The sequence below is a fragment of the Mustela lutreola genome, chromosome 8, assembly GCF_030435805.1.
Source record: "Mustela lutreola isolate mMusLut2 chromosome 8, mMusLut2.pri, whole genome shotgun sequence".
NCBI classification, from domain to species: Eukaryota; Metazoa; Chordata; class Mammalia; order Carnivora; family Mustelidae; genus Mustela; species Mustela lutreola.
The window spans coordinates 79,798,661-79,814,262 of record NC_081297.1 but is presented as its reverse complement, the minus strand read 5'-3'; the positions used below and the strand labels follow the sequence as shown (position 1 = coordinate 79,814,262).

General features: G+C 35.2%; 1 pseudogene; it reads right to left on the bottom strand.

Annotated features, from left to right (window-relative positions):
- Nucleotides 1–7,658: 7,658 nt before the first annotated feature.
- On the bottom strand, nt 7,659–8,380 carry LOC131839791 (large ribosomal subunit protein uL30-like; annotated as a pseudogene).
- Nucleotides 8,381–15,602: the final 7,222 nt, after the last annotated feature.

Here is a 15,602-nt window from a genome sequence, read left to right as displayed (position 1 = left end):
GCAGATATAAAAGAAGAGCACTGGAAATGCTAAAATATGTGTGTAGTTGGATCTGTACACAATACCTTGTCAAGTTTTAAAAAATGTAGAAGCAAATTCATAACAGCTCAATGATGAAACAGTGAAGAGGAGAAATAGATTTTAAAAATCTAATCTTCTGGGAGCATCAGGAAGTCAGTGATGCGTGTGGTGATCTCTAGAGTAGCCAAAAATAGAAAAGTGAAAGAATTTACAACCAATTTTCTGATAGAAAAAAATTGGAATAATAAAATATTAATCTGAAGGAAGATTAGACTAAATAAAATAAAATGCATGCTACCACAAGAGATAGAACCCAAAATGGTTGAAAGTAAATTGGTGGAGGAATGTAAATCATGTAAATACTATGAAAAGAAATGTATGATCACTTTACTAATATGAGGTGAAGGAGGATTCCAGATAAGAAGCATTATGAAAAATAAATTATTTCAAGGGATTCAATCCAATTGGAAGATAAGAGAATTTTTGAAACTTTTGAATGAAAAATCATAACTTTGAATGACATAAAATAAGCCCAAAATGATAGAATGAAACAGAAAAATACACAGCAAAGCAGAGTCCTTTAATATAGTTCATTCAATAGCTATTAGAACAAGCTGGAAGAAAATTAGTAAAGTTATAGAAGGGCTGAATATTACAATTAACAAACTAACGTGATTGAATGGACATGTATAGAGCCCTTCTCCCAGTGATGATAGAATTAATATTCTTTCCAATTGCCTGTGGAAACTTTTCCACAGTCCACAAGATAGAGCATCATTTAAAAAAATCATGTGTAGACTATATCCTAAGCCAATTGAATTGAACTACTAATAAAGAACTAATATTTAACTAGAAAAATCCCAACTGCACTGAAATAAAATAGTATCATAGATGAATGAGAGTATGAATTCCTCCCTTGCTTTTTATCTACTTTCTTAGAGTTCATATAGCTCTTGCCATTTTACCACATATTTGTTGTGGGTTTTACTCTCAATTGGAATATCTCTTCGAGCTGCTTCTTTCTTCTGCTATATCTCCTTTCAAAACTCCAGGGAGTATGAATGAGTAAACAAGACTTTAGGAACCTCACTCTTTCCCCTGAACTTGACCCACGCTCAGTCAGAGCCAGCTCATAGCCCCTTCTGTGGGCCTCAGGATCAAACACTCAGATCCACTCTCCCATGAGGCCACCTTTTTACCCATTTTCCCTACACTTGGCTTTTTCTAGGCTTGCTTATCCCCCCCAACCCCCTCCCCGCACACACACACCATTAAAAACAAGGACAAAACAACAACAACAAAAAAAGTTACACAACCCTTTGTACCTAACTCTTACAACTCTCGCCTATGTTATGGTCAGAGTTCTCCTTATTGACAGCACCCTTCCCCCTGAAATTGTTCCTTCCTGCTCCCGCCCATCTTTCAGCTAACCTTTCTAATGTTCTCTTTCTTTGCTAAATCAGGATTTGTTTTTTATTTCACAAGATAAACCCAGAAATGAAATGTAATTCATTTTCCTTCATTTTTATACTATAAGGTGTTGATGACTGTAGGAGGTTTTCCTAAAAGTCAAGACAAAGAGCATAAACAGGGCAGAGGGATGCAAGTGCATCTGGCTTCAGGGTCCCCAAAAAGACCAAGGGTGGCCCCTCGCTGCTAGCAGGCACAGAGATGAGTGGTGGCGAAATAAGAAGGGAATTTATTTCAGTGAGACCAACATCAGGAAGACAGTGGACTAAAGTCTCAAAGACGGTCTTCAGTATTGAAAATACTTCCAGGTTTATACGAAGAAAGTGTGGGGCAAAGGGGGCATGGGGCAGCAAAGGTCAGCTCAGTCATTTGAGGTCAATCACAAGGGGTCTTGCTGGCATTTAGGGCAGCTTGAGGGGGTAGTTTCTGTTCTCTTCAAGGGGTGCTTTGCCCTGCAGGGTCTTTTGTGTGAGTTGAGAGATAAGCTGGAAAGAACTTAATCAATTAGAAAATTGATTTTCTAATCAAATAGACTGATATCAAAATAGAGGTAAAGTCCTCTCTCGAGGATCAACTTGTAGCCACATAATAAAAACACCACTTGTGCTTCTAAAAATCATGGTCTCTGACCTTGACAATTTGGGGCTCTAGTTTGGATGCTCTGCCTTCTTGATTCTCCTCTTATTCTTTTATAGCCCCATTTCTTATGGGGAACAGAGGGATTTATTTGTTACTTTTCATTTCATGGCTCTCGGCTTCCCACTCCCATGTACTTGGCACATTTTTTTGAAAATGAAAAGAAGAAAGCCTGTTCTCTCCCTAAAACAAACTATGTCACTGGATATTATGACCCCCAGAGAAGGGACAGTTTAGGCATAAGGGAAGGTGCATGGACTAGAAGGTTCTGGAGCTACTCTACAACTAAGTTGGTTTCTGATTTTACTCAAGTCACTTAACTTTGCTAGGATTTTTTTTTCTTTCCCTTTGTTGTGAAACCACTCTTGAACAGGATGTCTTCAATTATCCCTTCCACTTCTGTGATTCTATAGTTCCTTGAAACTATATTCTATAGTTCCTTAAATACAGTGAGGGTCCAAAACCATGAAGACACATTGTGAGTGGCATTGATCTTGAAAACAAGCAGGGGGAGAAGAGAAATCTTTACAGCAGGTCTCAGACAAGGAGGTATGGAAATGAGAGATGTTGAGTAGAGGAAAGAACACGGGTTTTAGACAATGACTTGAATTAAAATCCTGAAACAGCTTCTAATCACTAAGCAACTTCAGACATGTTAATTGGTCTTTCAAAGCCTCAGTTCTTTAATAGGAAGTGGTAACCCAGTTTGGGGGATGTAAGAATTCAAGGTCAGAGTCATTTATATCATTTTCATATAATTTTGCCGTGGTTCCCTGCTTAAATGTCTTCCATATAGTCTTTTCTAACTTACCCTCTCTGTAGAACAATTAAACTTTCTTGTTTATACTTTAAAAATTTAGGAATGCCTGGGTGGCTCAGTGGGTTAAGTCTCTGCCTTCAGCTCAGGTCATGATCTCAGGGTCCTGGGATCAAGCCCCACCGTTGGGCTTTCTGCTCAGCAGGGAGCCTGATTTCCCCTCTTTCTCTGCCTGCCTCTCTGCCTACTTGTTATCTCATTCTCTCTGTGTCAAATAAATAAATAAAATCTTTAAGAATGTATTTCTAAAGCTGCATATACTTTAAAAATATTATTTAAGGGGCTTCTGGGTGGCTCAGTTAAGGGGCTGACTCTTGGTTTTGGCTCAGGTCATACTTTCAGGGTTGTGAGATTGTGCCCCTCATCAAGCTCCATACTCAGTGGTAGTCTTCTTGAAGATTCTCTCTCTCTGACCCTACCCCACTCATGCACAGACACAGACACACTCTCTCTTTCAAATAAATAAATCTTTTAAAAAAGATTATTTAAATACAATATTGTATGTATTGTCTTGGACATCTCTTTCGCTGATTGGACTGTGAACTCCCTTGAGGAAAGAGAAGGTATTTTGTTGTTGTTGTTCTATATCCCCAGTGTCTTAAGAGAGTGCATCACACTTGACAATAAATTTTGCAGAATAAATAAAATAATAAATTAATGGATGAATGGATGATGAACATGGAGACTTGTCTATGTTCTTGTGCATAATTTCATGCCAATTAATACTTTATTTTTACTTGGAATAAAAATTGTTTGAAAAATTAACTTAAAATAAGTAAAAGATTTTAATGACATCTGTGGAATTATTACTAATTTTTAAAGATTGACCCTTGATAACTTGACCCTAGGACTGGTCATACTACTTTATATCCTCCAGGCATTGATCCTATTAATGTTTCAGAGGTCATTTTTATTATATTCATTAACTCAATCTGAGGAAATAATTCATTATATAGATTAATACAAAACACATATTAATATATAATAACATATTACTATATATTAATAATAATACATAATTATTATATATAGTAATAAAATATATTGATATATTAATATATAACATATTAACATATATTAATATATATATAACATATATTTATATATATATATTAATCTTCCCCCTAATTTTGGGAATATACACTAATTCTTAACATTCTAAAAAATTAAATTGAAAAAGTAAGACAATTTAACCATTTTAGCAAAAACACAAAAAATCTTAAACCTCATTCTCAGAGGCCAAGTCTTCACAGCGTTTCATAGTACATACATTTTTTTTTTTTTTTAACTTTTAGAAGAATAAGCAGGTGCTGTGATTGATTCCACCCTCATTTTGCATGCTGCACGACAGGCCAATAAGTCAAGAGGCAAAGTTTGGGGCGAGGAGAGCAACTTCATTTGGAAAATCAGCTAATGGAGGACATGGTGGATATCGTCCCAAAGAACCATCTCCCCCAGCATGAGATTTGAGCATCTTTTATGTTAGGACGTAGGGAACATGGGAGGGATTTAGAGTAGACTGACTGACATCTGAGGGAGGTTATGTAACTTCTTTTGTTCTCAGTCAGTTGATTTTGGGTACAGGAATCTGGTCATGTCATTCTTGCAAACCTTAAACATAGCATAGTCATTTCTTTACATATTCCCTTATCTCCTTGAGTGAGGTAAGTTGGGGTTAAAAAAAAAAAAAAAAAAAACTTTTTTTTTTTTTTTTAAATTTCAGCTCTAAATTCTTTTTCAAATTCCTTTGATGATTAACATGTCTGTGTGCAGGGTTAAGCCGTAGTCTCGAAGCTCTAGGTCAAAGCAGCAAGGGAGCAAGAAGCAATATGGAGTCAGACATGCTAAGTGTCTCCCTGATACAGGGTTTTGGAACTGCCACTTCTCTGGGGCATCCTGTTGAACACATTCTGTCTCTGGGGTTTCAGAAAATACTTTCTGCCTTTCTTTCATCAGTAAGCAGGACCACTTATGAATGGTGGACTTTGAGAGGAAGTTCACAAACCTTTAGACCTTAATTAACATTCAACCTAAGTTCGTTTCCAAATTCCATCTGAAGGGAACACTAAGAAAATGAAGTAAAAGAGATTTTAATACTTAAAGTTTCTTTTGTCTCTTCACTGATAGGAATGAAGTTATATGTGGGAGGTGGGTAGTGCCACCATAACCTACTTTATTCTGTCTGAATGAGGAAGGTCAGTATATCATCCTTCCAGGGAGAGGAAATTGCATAGACATCTCCTGAGAAGACAATAAAGACATCTTTGACAGCATGTTGAAAACATGGTAAAACTTTCTTTTTTTTTTCTGATGGAGGAAAAAAAAAATCAGTATTTAAATGACAGATGAAAGTAAATGATGGACAAAATGCATTATTCTTAAAGTGTCTCCTGGTTATTTTGAAAGAACTATTACATTTTGAAGACTGAATTAAAATTGGTTTGATAATAATATATCAGTTTATCAATAAGACAGTGAAGCTCCTCTTTGAAACCATGTTTTTAAAATTTCTTGTTGTGTTAGCTTTGTCTCCAAGCATCTAGTCCCATAAAAACAACTGAGAAAAAGGGAGGAAAAGAAACTCAAAAACTTTGCTTTATTTTAATATAGGAATTTTTTTTCATGAAGTTATCAATTTAACTTCCCTTTAACTTCAGAAATATCAAATGATGGAAGTTTCAAAATGTTAATGACGATCTTCTTGAAGAGTTTAGCCAAATAGACACTGTCTTCTTTTGAGCCAGTAATTTTTCTGACAGCTTAGGAATTCATTTCTATCATTTGTGATAGTTCTTCAAATTGCCAAAAAACCAGCACAACTGGGCCAGCCTTGATTTAGACTAGCATGGTTCCACCTGGTAAGTTACCATTCTACTCCATTTATGCCGGAAGTCTTGAAAATACTTAACCACCCCACTCCCCACCCCCAAGATACAGAATATCAAGAAATCTCTCATTCTAATCAAACATGTAGATAATTTTCAGCTTTTGCTTTGTAAATAACTTTGTGAACATTTACATATATAAATCTTTGTTGGTACATTTTTATTTCCTTATAAGTATTAATAGGTCAGGATGTTTGAAAATTTTCTGGCCAAGTTTCTTTCCATGAAACATACAATTTACATCTCTTTTGCTTCTAGTCCATTTTATATCATGCCTTCTTTAAGGCAATTGGATCTCTACTCCAAACCCCTGTTCATTTTGCCTCAGAAAAGATTTCTCTTATTTTGAAAATAAGAAGCTTAGAGTCTCCATGGAAGGAATAAATGAACTCTGTTTATGATAAAGTGTTTCCCACACCTAATTTTTAAATCATGAGTCAAGTAAAACCCTTCACTTCTGCCTGGAAAATCCTTAGAAATAGAGCATACCAAAACGGACAGAGTAGAGGAGCCATGTACTGGGACCGAATGTTCAGCTATATATGACATTAGGAATACATATGCATGATAGTCTTTACACATGTAAAATGATGTCATTAGACTACATCATCTTATGGTTTTCTCCCAGTTTCAAAAAAAATTTTTATAGATCACCGTCTTGAAGTCTTTTGTGGTCACTCCAGTCACAGTTAAATTCCCCCTCTTCTCACTTCCACTGGTAATTTTATGTATTGCCCAACTGCCTTGACCCCATAAGGTGCTGGGAAAATAATTCCTAAATTACTGCATTACATGATTCTTAAATTATGCAATAAATATTATCATCTTATTCATGAAATAACTAGATCATAGGACTTGGAATTTATAGATCTTTTCATTTTGAAAATAACAAATATAAGCCAAACCCCTTCTTTAAAAAATATGGTGAGGCGATACATAGTAACTCATCGGTTACATAAAACTACTTGGCTGTTTTGAATATGGAAGTAATCTTGTGCAAATTGAGGTAATCTTGTGCACACCTAAAAATTATTAGAACTATTAATTTTTTACTTCCTTTTATAACAAAAAATTCAGAATATTTACTATGATTTTAATTAAAACATCACACAGTTTAGAATGGCTATTATCAAAATGACAATAGATAACAAGCGTTGGCAAGTGTGTGAAGAAAAGTGAACCCTTGTGTCCCATATTGGTACAGCCACCATGGAAAACACCATGGATGTTCCTCGGGAAATTAAAAGTAGAAATATATCATCCAGCAATCTTGCTTCCGGGTCTATACCCAAAGGAAATAAAAGTATCTCAAAGAGATAATTGTACTCCTCTGTTCACAGCAGCATTATTCACAATAGCCAAGATACGGAAAGCTACCTAGTGTCTGTTGACAGATGAAAGGAAAAAGAGAACGTGAGATGTAGACACATGTAATTCAGCTTTAAGAAAAGAAGGAAACCCTGCCATTTGTGACAATGTAGATGGACCTGGAGAGCATCACACTAAGTGAAATAAGCCAGAAACAGAATGACAAAAACTGCATAATCTCACTTATAGGAGGGATCAAAACTAGTCAAATCCATAGATGCAGGGAGTTGCATCTGGTGGTTGTCATAGGCTGAGCATGGAGAGAAATGGGGAGAAGTTAGTCAAACAGTACAAAGTTCTGGTTATATAATATGAGTAAGTTCTGGAGATCTAATGAACAGAGCATGATGATTTTAGTTAACAAAACCATATGGTATACTTGAATTCTTTTTTTTTTTTTTTCAATTTGTAAGTAATCATGTATTAACTGACTGGATGAAAACATTGTTAGATACCTTAGCTCATCCTTCCAATAAGCTATTGATTTCATCTTCCCTGTGGCCAGCACCTCCACCTTCTACAAAATGCGTGGTCTTTTTCTTCCTCCTCCCTCATGGGTAAGATAATTTGAAGGGCCATAAGAAACTGTTTTCTTCTTTGAAACCTTTTTCAACAGTATAGATCTTGTCAGTTGGATCCTCCAAGCAGATGCTGCCATATTTACCAAGAGACTGAGCAGTCAGTGTGCTATCTGTCACTTCTTAATGACTTTGCCATAACCATGGTTGTAGATCAATTCATGTACAGATGTCAGGTTTGGGGACCCCCCCATGCTAAATATGGTTCCACAATTGTTACCATGTTAGCTGAAGCCTTGCTGAACTTAACAAAGGTTGCCCTGAATCTTGTGAAGAGAAAGAAGCTGCAACATCTTTCAAACCTTCAGGTTCTCACCATCAATACCTCCAGTCCTGATGACAAATTACAATTTAGGTTCTGCAGGTACATAGAAGTTGCCAGCTTTTCTTGCCATTTGAATCTTAGTTCTGTGCATCTGCCTATATTCCTTCTGGTAATGCTTAGCTTTTTCATAAATAAGCTTCCTCAATGCCTTTTGAAGCATCTTTTGAACAAATTTCTTTCTCAGGCGCTTGATATTAACTCTGCAGAATTCCTCTGCTTTTTCTTAGGAGTCTCTGACACAACAGGAACCTTCTTTTTTCTTTTTTTCTGCACCTTCCATGGCTCCAGACAGGACAAAAAGCTGTATACTTGAATTTACTAAGAAGGGAAACTTTAAGTACTATCTCCACAAGAGAAGAAAGAGAAGAAGGAGGAGGAGGAAAGGAGGAGAAGGAAGGAAGGAAGGAAGGGAGAGAGAGATAAAATTATGTGAGATGGTGTAAATATTAACTAGTTTGATTGCGGGGACCGTTTCAAAATGTATATGTATATCAAAACATCAGGTCATCCTTAAATATGCACATTTTTTATTTGTTAATTATACCTTAATAAAGCTGAAAAAAACTATAAGGTGGTCTTGGTATATTCTCTCCCACTTGCTGGCTTTAAAGAAGTCAATAATAATGTCGTGTTGTAAACTGCACTCAGGGCAGCCTCTGATCAACAGCTGGCAAGAAAATAGGCCTTCAAGTCCCTGCAAGGAGCTGAATTCTACCAACAAGTTGGGAAGTGGATCCTACTCAAGGCTCAGACCATAGGCCTTGACAATAGCTTGACTACAACTTTATGAGACCCTAAAGCAGAGAACCTAGCTAAGCACAGCAGGACTCCTACCAATAGAAGCTGCAAGATAAATATGTGCCATGTTAAGTGCTAAATTTGTGACAATATTGTTACACAGCAGTAGATCACTACCACAATGATAATATTGAATCTTAGTGGTCCATTTATAAGCTTCATGGATTAGAAGAAATACCTTATCAACCCATTAGTGTTTGTTCATACATTCATTGTTCTTGGAAGAGGGGCCTCAACTTTCCTCAGTTTCTCAGAATTTTCCAGAACCCAAATGTGAGTTTGCTACTGTCATATATAATGAGACTAACTACAATGTTCATTACATCTGGATGTAATGATATTTTATAGCTATCAAAGAAGTTGTTGAATGAAGTCATTCTCCAAACATAAAGCTCAACAAAAAGAAGAATAAGAAAGCAGATAAATCATGGTGGTTCTCTGCATCAGGGAGTCAATCATTTGACTAGAACATGCTTTCAAGAAAATGACCAGAGTAGTCCCAGAGATATTTTTGCCAAAATAGATTGAGTGGTACCAATTTTTATAATTAAGAAATCAGCACCCGAATATATATACTGTATTGTTTCTTCACCTAACATATTTAAGCCTGATACACGAATATAAGTTAAATTGTTCTGAAAATCTTTGAGTCTATGGCTCTAGGTATTTGAAAATATTCAAAAGAAGATTTCACAACTTTTAAAGGGCATTATGGTCATTTTTGCTAAATAAAAATGAGCCCTCAAGAAAACACTATTTTTGGGTGACAAAGTGATAATGAAAGAAATGTGCTTAAAATGGACAACAAATATGCCTTTCAAACTGAAATGATTAAATAAAGATATGCCCGTGGAAGTGATTGAAACTGGAGAAGTGCTGAAATTCAGGGCTGTGCTCAGAACATCTAAACTGGAATAGCTTTAGCAATGTCTGCCAGGAAAATCAAACTTCATTTAAAATTTTTCTTAGAATTTCTTCATGTCAGTGACATTCTGTGTGTGAGGGCTCCGTTAGCATACAATCTAACAGAAGCTGTGTACAGCTGATTGGGGAAAGAATACCATGGTTTACTCTGGTATTTTAAAATGTGCTATCCTCTCCTTGTGTTCTGAATATTTCTGTTCATGGAAATGTGATTTTTTTAACAAGAGCATTTCTTTATGACATTTTAGATCTCAGACATTCAACTTGCCCTACTAAGCCCAAGCAAAGGCCTTTTAAAAGAATAAGTGAGAGGAAAGTGGGGCTCCAAAGTAATGTGACTGGAAGTGGTTTCTAACCTTGACATTTTTCTTTGACAATGAAAGGAAAGAATCAATGGGTCACAATTACTTCCTGAACATAAAGGCAAAAGGAATGAAGGGGAAAATGGGTTCATGTGTGAGACTTCACATCCATCTTGTAGTTTTCTTAATGGTATAGATTTTTATTATTACTTTTATCATGGTTTTAAGTCTGCAGTTACTTTTTATACTTACGTGATTTTTTTTTTTTCCTATGAAAGCAAGTGATGAATTTCACAGAATTTGATCGGTTCTTGGATAAGCCTGGATAAGCAGGCTTTTCTTCTTTACAATGTGATAGCGGATGTTCATTTCCTTACAAAAGCTCAAGAGGCTTCTGTGGCGATCTCATTGACGTGTTTTCACATACTCCAAAAGATGAACAATGGGTAAAATGACAAGAATATTTTTATTATTGGTTGAAATATTGAGAAGCCAAAAACTTAGAGATTGGACCCTTATACATTTGGAAGACAATAAAAATGAACCCTATTGTACATTGTAAAAGTCAGTATTTGGCCAAAAAGTTTGTTCGAATGAATCCAACTTTTCAGTGATGAATTCACTTCTCTACTCATGCCTGCGATTTATTATGTCCCTTAAAATGAATAATATCCTGATAGATGAAATGTTTAAACTTTAGCAGGGCAGTAACATTATCGATAAAACATGGGAGACTCTATGCACAACTTTTGTGAGAACTTTTTAACCAAACTGGTATACCAGAAACCATAAGAGAAAAGATAAGTATTTTATAATTTTAATGTAACATTTTTACAGGAAAAGATACCACAACTACGATAAAAAGAAAATGATAGATTTGGAAATGATATTTGCAATTCAGAGTTTAATAACTCTAACAATCCTCTTATAAATTGATAAGACAACAAAAAACCTCAGTTAAGAAGTAGGCTAAGACTATGAAGTAGCAATTCACAGAGAAGCAAATACAGTGGCCAGCAGCATTTGAAAAGATGTTTGAATTTAATTGCCATCAGAAAAACAAATGCAAGTTATATTTTTAAAATATCGATTAACAATCATCATGGCATTCAAAGTTAAAAAGCCCTATAACATCTATGTTCGGCCAGTAAAGAAATGTGGAGCTACAGACTTTTTAGAAAAGCAAACTACTAACATTTAGGAAAGCGCCCACACACATTTATCGAAAGAGAAGGCCCAGAGCTCTCCAAATCTATTTTTCTCTACTTCTGTGGCGTGTGCTTTGATTCCATCTTCCTGCCTCATGTGACTGCATTCGGCCAGTGCCTGAGAAGGAACGGTTTGTGCCTGTACTGTCTTGGGCAGCTGTAACAAAATGCTGTAGACTAGGGAGCTTAGGCAACAGATTTTTTTTCCCCAGCTTTTTTGTGGAATGATTAATAAGCATTGTATGTATTTAAGGGGCACCATGTGAGGTTTTGATGTGTGTATACAACAGATACTCAGTTCTTACAGTACTGGAAGCTGCAGAGAAGTCCGGGATTAAGAAGTCAGCAGATTTCCTTCCTGGTGGGTGCCTACTTCCTAGATTGCACCATTCTTGCTGTGTCCTTCTCATGTCAGAAAAAGGTCTGACCTCTCTTCCCCTTCTGCTCACACCCCTCTCCCCCCGCCGCCACTGTGGTGGTTTCATCCCTATGATCTCATCTAAACTCAGTTATCTCCCAAAGGCTCCACTTATAAATACCCAGCTTTGGGAATTAGGAGTTTGACATATGAATTGGGGGGGTGGGGACAGAAACAATCGATCCCTAACAGTACCCCTACTGGGCCAGGTCCTTATAAACATCCCACACACAGAAGTGCTCCTCAATGCACTTTTCTTCTTCCCAGGGAGCCACCAAGGATGGCAGTTTGAGTTACTCTCTCTAGCCTCCAGTAACTGACACATGCTTTGACCTAGTAATTCCTCTCTTGGGCATCTATTCTGAAGAATGAAAAACACCAATGTATATGAAAGTATGTACAAGGATAATTACTGTAGCGTTGTTCATAGTTACTAGAATTTTTTAAAAAGGTGGAAACAAGTGAAAAGGATATGATTGAACAAATTATGATAAATCCATACCTTAGGATATATTGTATTTATTAAAAATAATAAGTAGGATCACACCACTTGACTCAAAAGGATTCTAAGAACTTCGGTTGAAGGAGAAGAGCAAGATATAAAGAGCATATCTACTGTCATGCCATTTTTGGAAACTAAGCAAAGACCTAAAAATCTCACATATGTTTGTATAGACAGATACATATATTCATTTAATATAATTCTATAAGCACAGAAAAAATCTATCTATATATTAAAATATAAGATGACTTCCCTGCCTCAGTGATTGTGGGTGGTGGTAGCAATAGTAGCATAAGGGAGAAGCTTTTATTTAACTTTTAAGTAAAACTGGAAAAGAAAATTAAAAAGAGAACATAGTAAAAAGCACACATGAATATGCATTGTATCATTGTATGTGTCCATCTATGTCCATTTGTAATCAATATATGTTTATATATTACGTAAATCAGTAACAAATGTGGGACATATATATTTTTAAAATAGTTCTCTCTATGCCACCTGAGAACTTCCTTCTCTCTCTCACTAGGCCTCTGTTTAACTTATTAAAATGAGATTTGTATAGGAAACTTCCCCCCCTTGGTATTAGAATTGTACTTGCTTAATCACTAATTCATAGAAATTATCCTTATGCATAAATAAATGAGAAGAACCAGTAGAGGAAGAAATACAAATACACAAGAAGTATATTTTTAAAAAATTCTGCACCCTTCCCATGTTCTCATCTAAAAAAATTAAGCAAGAATATTTAGCTTCAGTCTTATGGAGGATATCCTTCATCTCAAAAGAAACCTGTGTAAGTATTTGCCAAGAACAGATAGAATTCTGTCGTATACAAATTATTCACTAAGACAAAAAACTTAGGGCGAGAAGTATTAATGGGACTGGAGTTTTTGTTTTAGTTTTTTCATTTGGGCTCATGCCCAGAAGGTATAGGCCAAAGGTTTAATGGCTTCAGAGGCAACTTTGGTTGAACGGATTACTTGGGTCACTAAAGTGTCCTTCGTTAAAATTTTTATCAGGCGCTGCTGCATCATTAAACAAGTCTCTTTTAACAAAGAGAAGGAAGATGAACTTGCTGACCCCATACTTCACTGGCAACACGGAAAGCCCCAAAGCAGGTATATGCTAAGGACAGGCCAAAGTATTAATGGAAGCTAAAGAAGGTGGCCAATTTATTACCAATGACCTACCTAATGTTTTCTTGTCTATTAAATTTTTAAGATAGATGGAAGATAGAAACAAAATCATACCCCTGCCCTAATATTTTCTATCTTTCTCCTTGGCTACTTTTCTAAGACTTATAGGGCTGTTTCAGTGAGTTCAAGCTACTCTAACAAAAATACCATAGACTAGGTAGCTTAAACAACAGACATTCACTTCTCACAGTTCCGGAAGCTGGGAAGTCCAAGATCAAGGTCCTTGCAGATTCAAATGGGGGTCTTCTTCCTGATTTGCAGATGTCAGTCTTCTCATTGTATCCTCACAGGACTGAAAGAGCAAAGCACTAGACTCTTTGTCTTTTTATGAGGACATTAATCCCATCATGGGGGTAACACCCTCATGACCTCATCTAAAACTTAGTACCTCCCGAAGCCCCCACCTTTTAATACCATTGCACTGGAACTTAGAGTTTCAACAAGGAATTTGGGAAGGTAGACTCAAACATGCCAGTCCACAGCAAGGACTATATATTTAATCTGGCTCTAGAAATGTTGTTTGTAGCAGGGGACTTGAATCTGAAGAAAAACTCCTGCTTCTTGACCTTTTTTTTTTTTTTTTTCCTCTCACAAGTAACTATAATATTGAAATTTATTTGACTAATAATTCTTTTGAAGGAAAAGATGTGATTATTAACTCTTCTATTACAGAACCAAGTGGATGTTTGAGATCTATTTATTATCAAAAAAAGTATAGATCATAATACCCACCCTTTAGAGATGCTGAAATGTATGATTCACTCAGTAATGTGCCTGGCACAGTATATGGAACCAGTAAGTATTAGTCAAATGTAATTCAGTACCTGTGCAATCTTGGTCAAGTTGCTTCTTTTCTTTTTTAAACTTTATTATTCTTTTTTTTTTTTTTTAAGTAATTTCTACACCCGACATGGGGCTCGAACTCACAACCCTGAGATCAAGAGTTGCATGCTCTTCCAACTGAGCCAATCAGGCACCCCAAGTTACTTTTTTCCCCAAGTCTTAATGTTCTTGTACATAAAAGCAATGCTGATAAATACTACCTCATTAGATCATTGTGAAGAATCTATGAAGATATGTAAAAACACAAGTAATTGTGTATCCCAGCAATTAATAGCAAAACAACATTGTGAAGGTATAAGACCTTGTGTTTCCATTCTAGGTATCAGAAACATGAGTGATAATTCACTAGCTAAGCGACTAACATGGGCTGTTGGAGATATTGAGAGTCAGCAAAGTACTTAAGGGACTGATATGTGTCAATATTCATAAGTGACCTTCTCCTTAATGTGTGCCAGTATTCATACATGAGTAAGCTTATACTCATCCAGAAGTATTAGGTTGCAATTCAACACTAATATATAATAAGGTTGGTAGGGAGATTTAAATATTTGAGGTTTACCTATTAATTATTTAAATGATTTTAATTTGGTATTTATTTTCTGTTAATGATACCTTTTTTTTAAAGTTTGATATCACCAAATGTCAATATCAGACTAATATTATTTTCACATGTCATTGATACATATATAGCTATATATATGTGTGTATATATACATATATTTGTAAATATATATTATTATGTACCATATATGACATAAATATGAGTTTATAATATATTATTATATATAATAAAAGTATAGTCTATTATTATGAATGAATATATCTTATATATATATGAATGAATATATTTTATAATATCTAATATGATACATTATATATAACATATTAAATATATATTAGGATATATAAAATATTATAGAAAAACTATATATAGAGAGAAAATATAAATCTCATGACAATATTTTGGTTCATCATCATCATCATCATAAATTATTCTATTATTATGATCTATTTTCTCTTTAGTTATAATTTATATACCATAACATTTATCCTTTTAAAGTATACAATTCCATGGTTTTTAAAATAGTCACAGAGTTGTATAAATAATACATTAACTTTTGAACATGATCATCATACCCCAAAATTAACCCTATACCCATGGTTAGAATTCTTTTTTCTTATCAAAGGAAACCTCTGAATTTTGGAACACACACACACACACACACACAAATTAAATTAAATTAAAAAAATCAATTCTTGGTAAAGAAAATAAAATTGGTTGGCAGTTAAAAAAAAATAAAAGAAAACCTC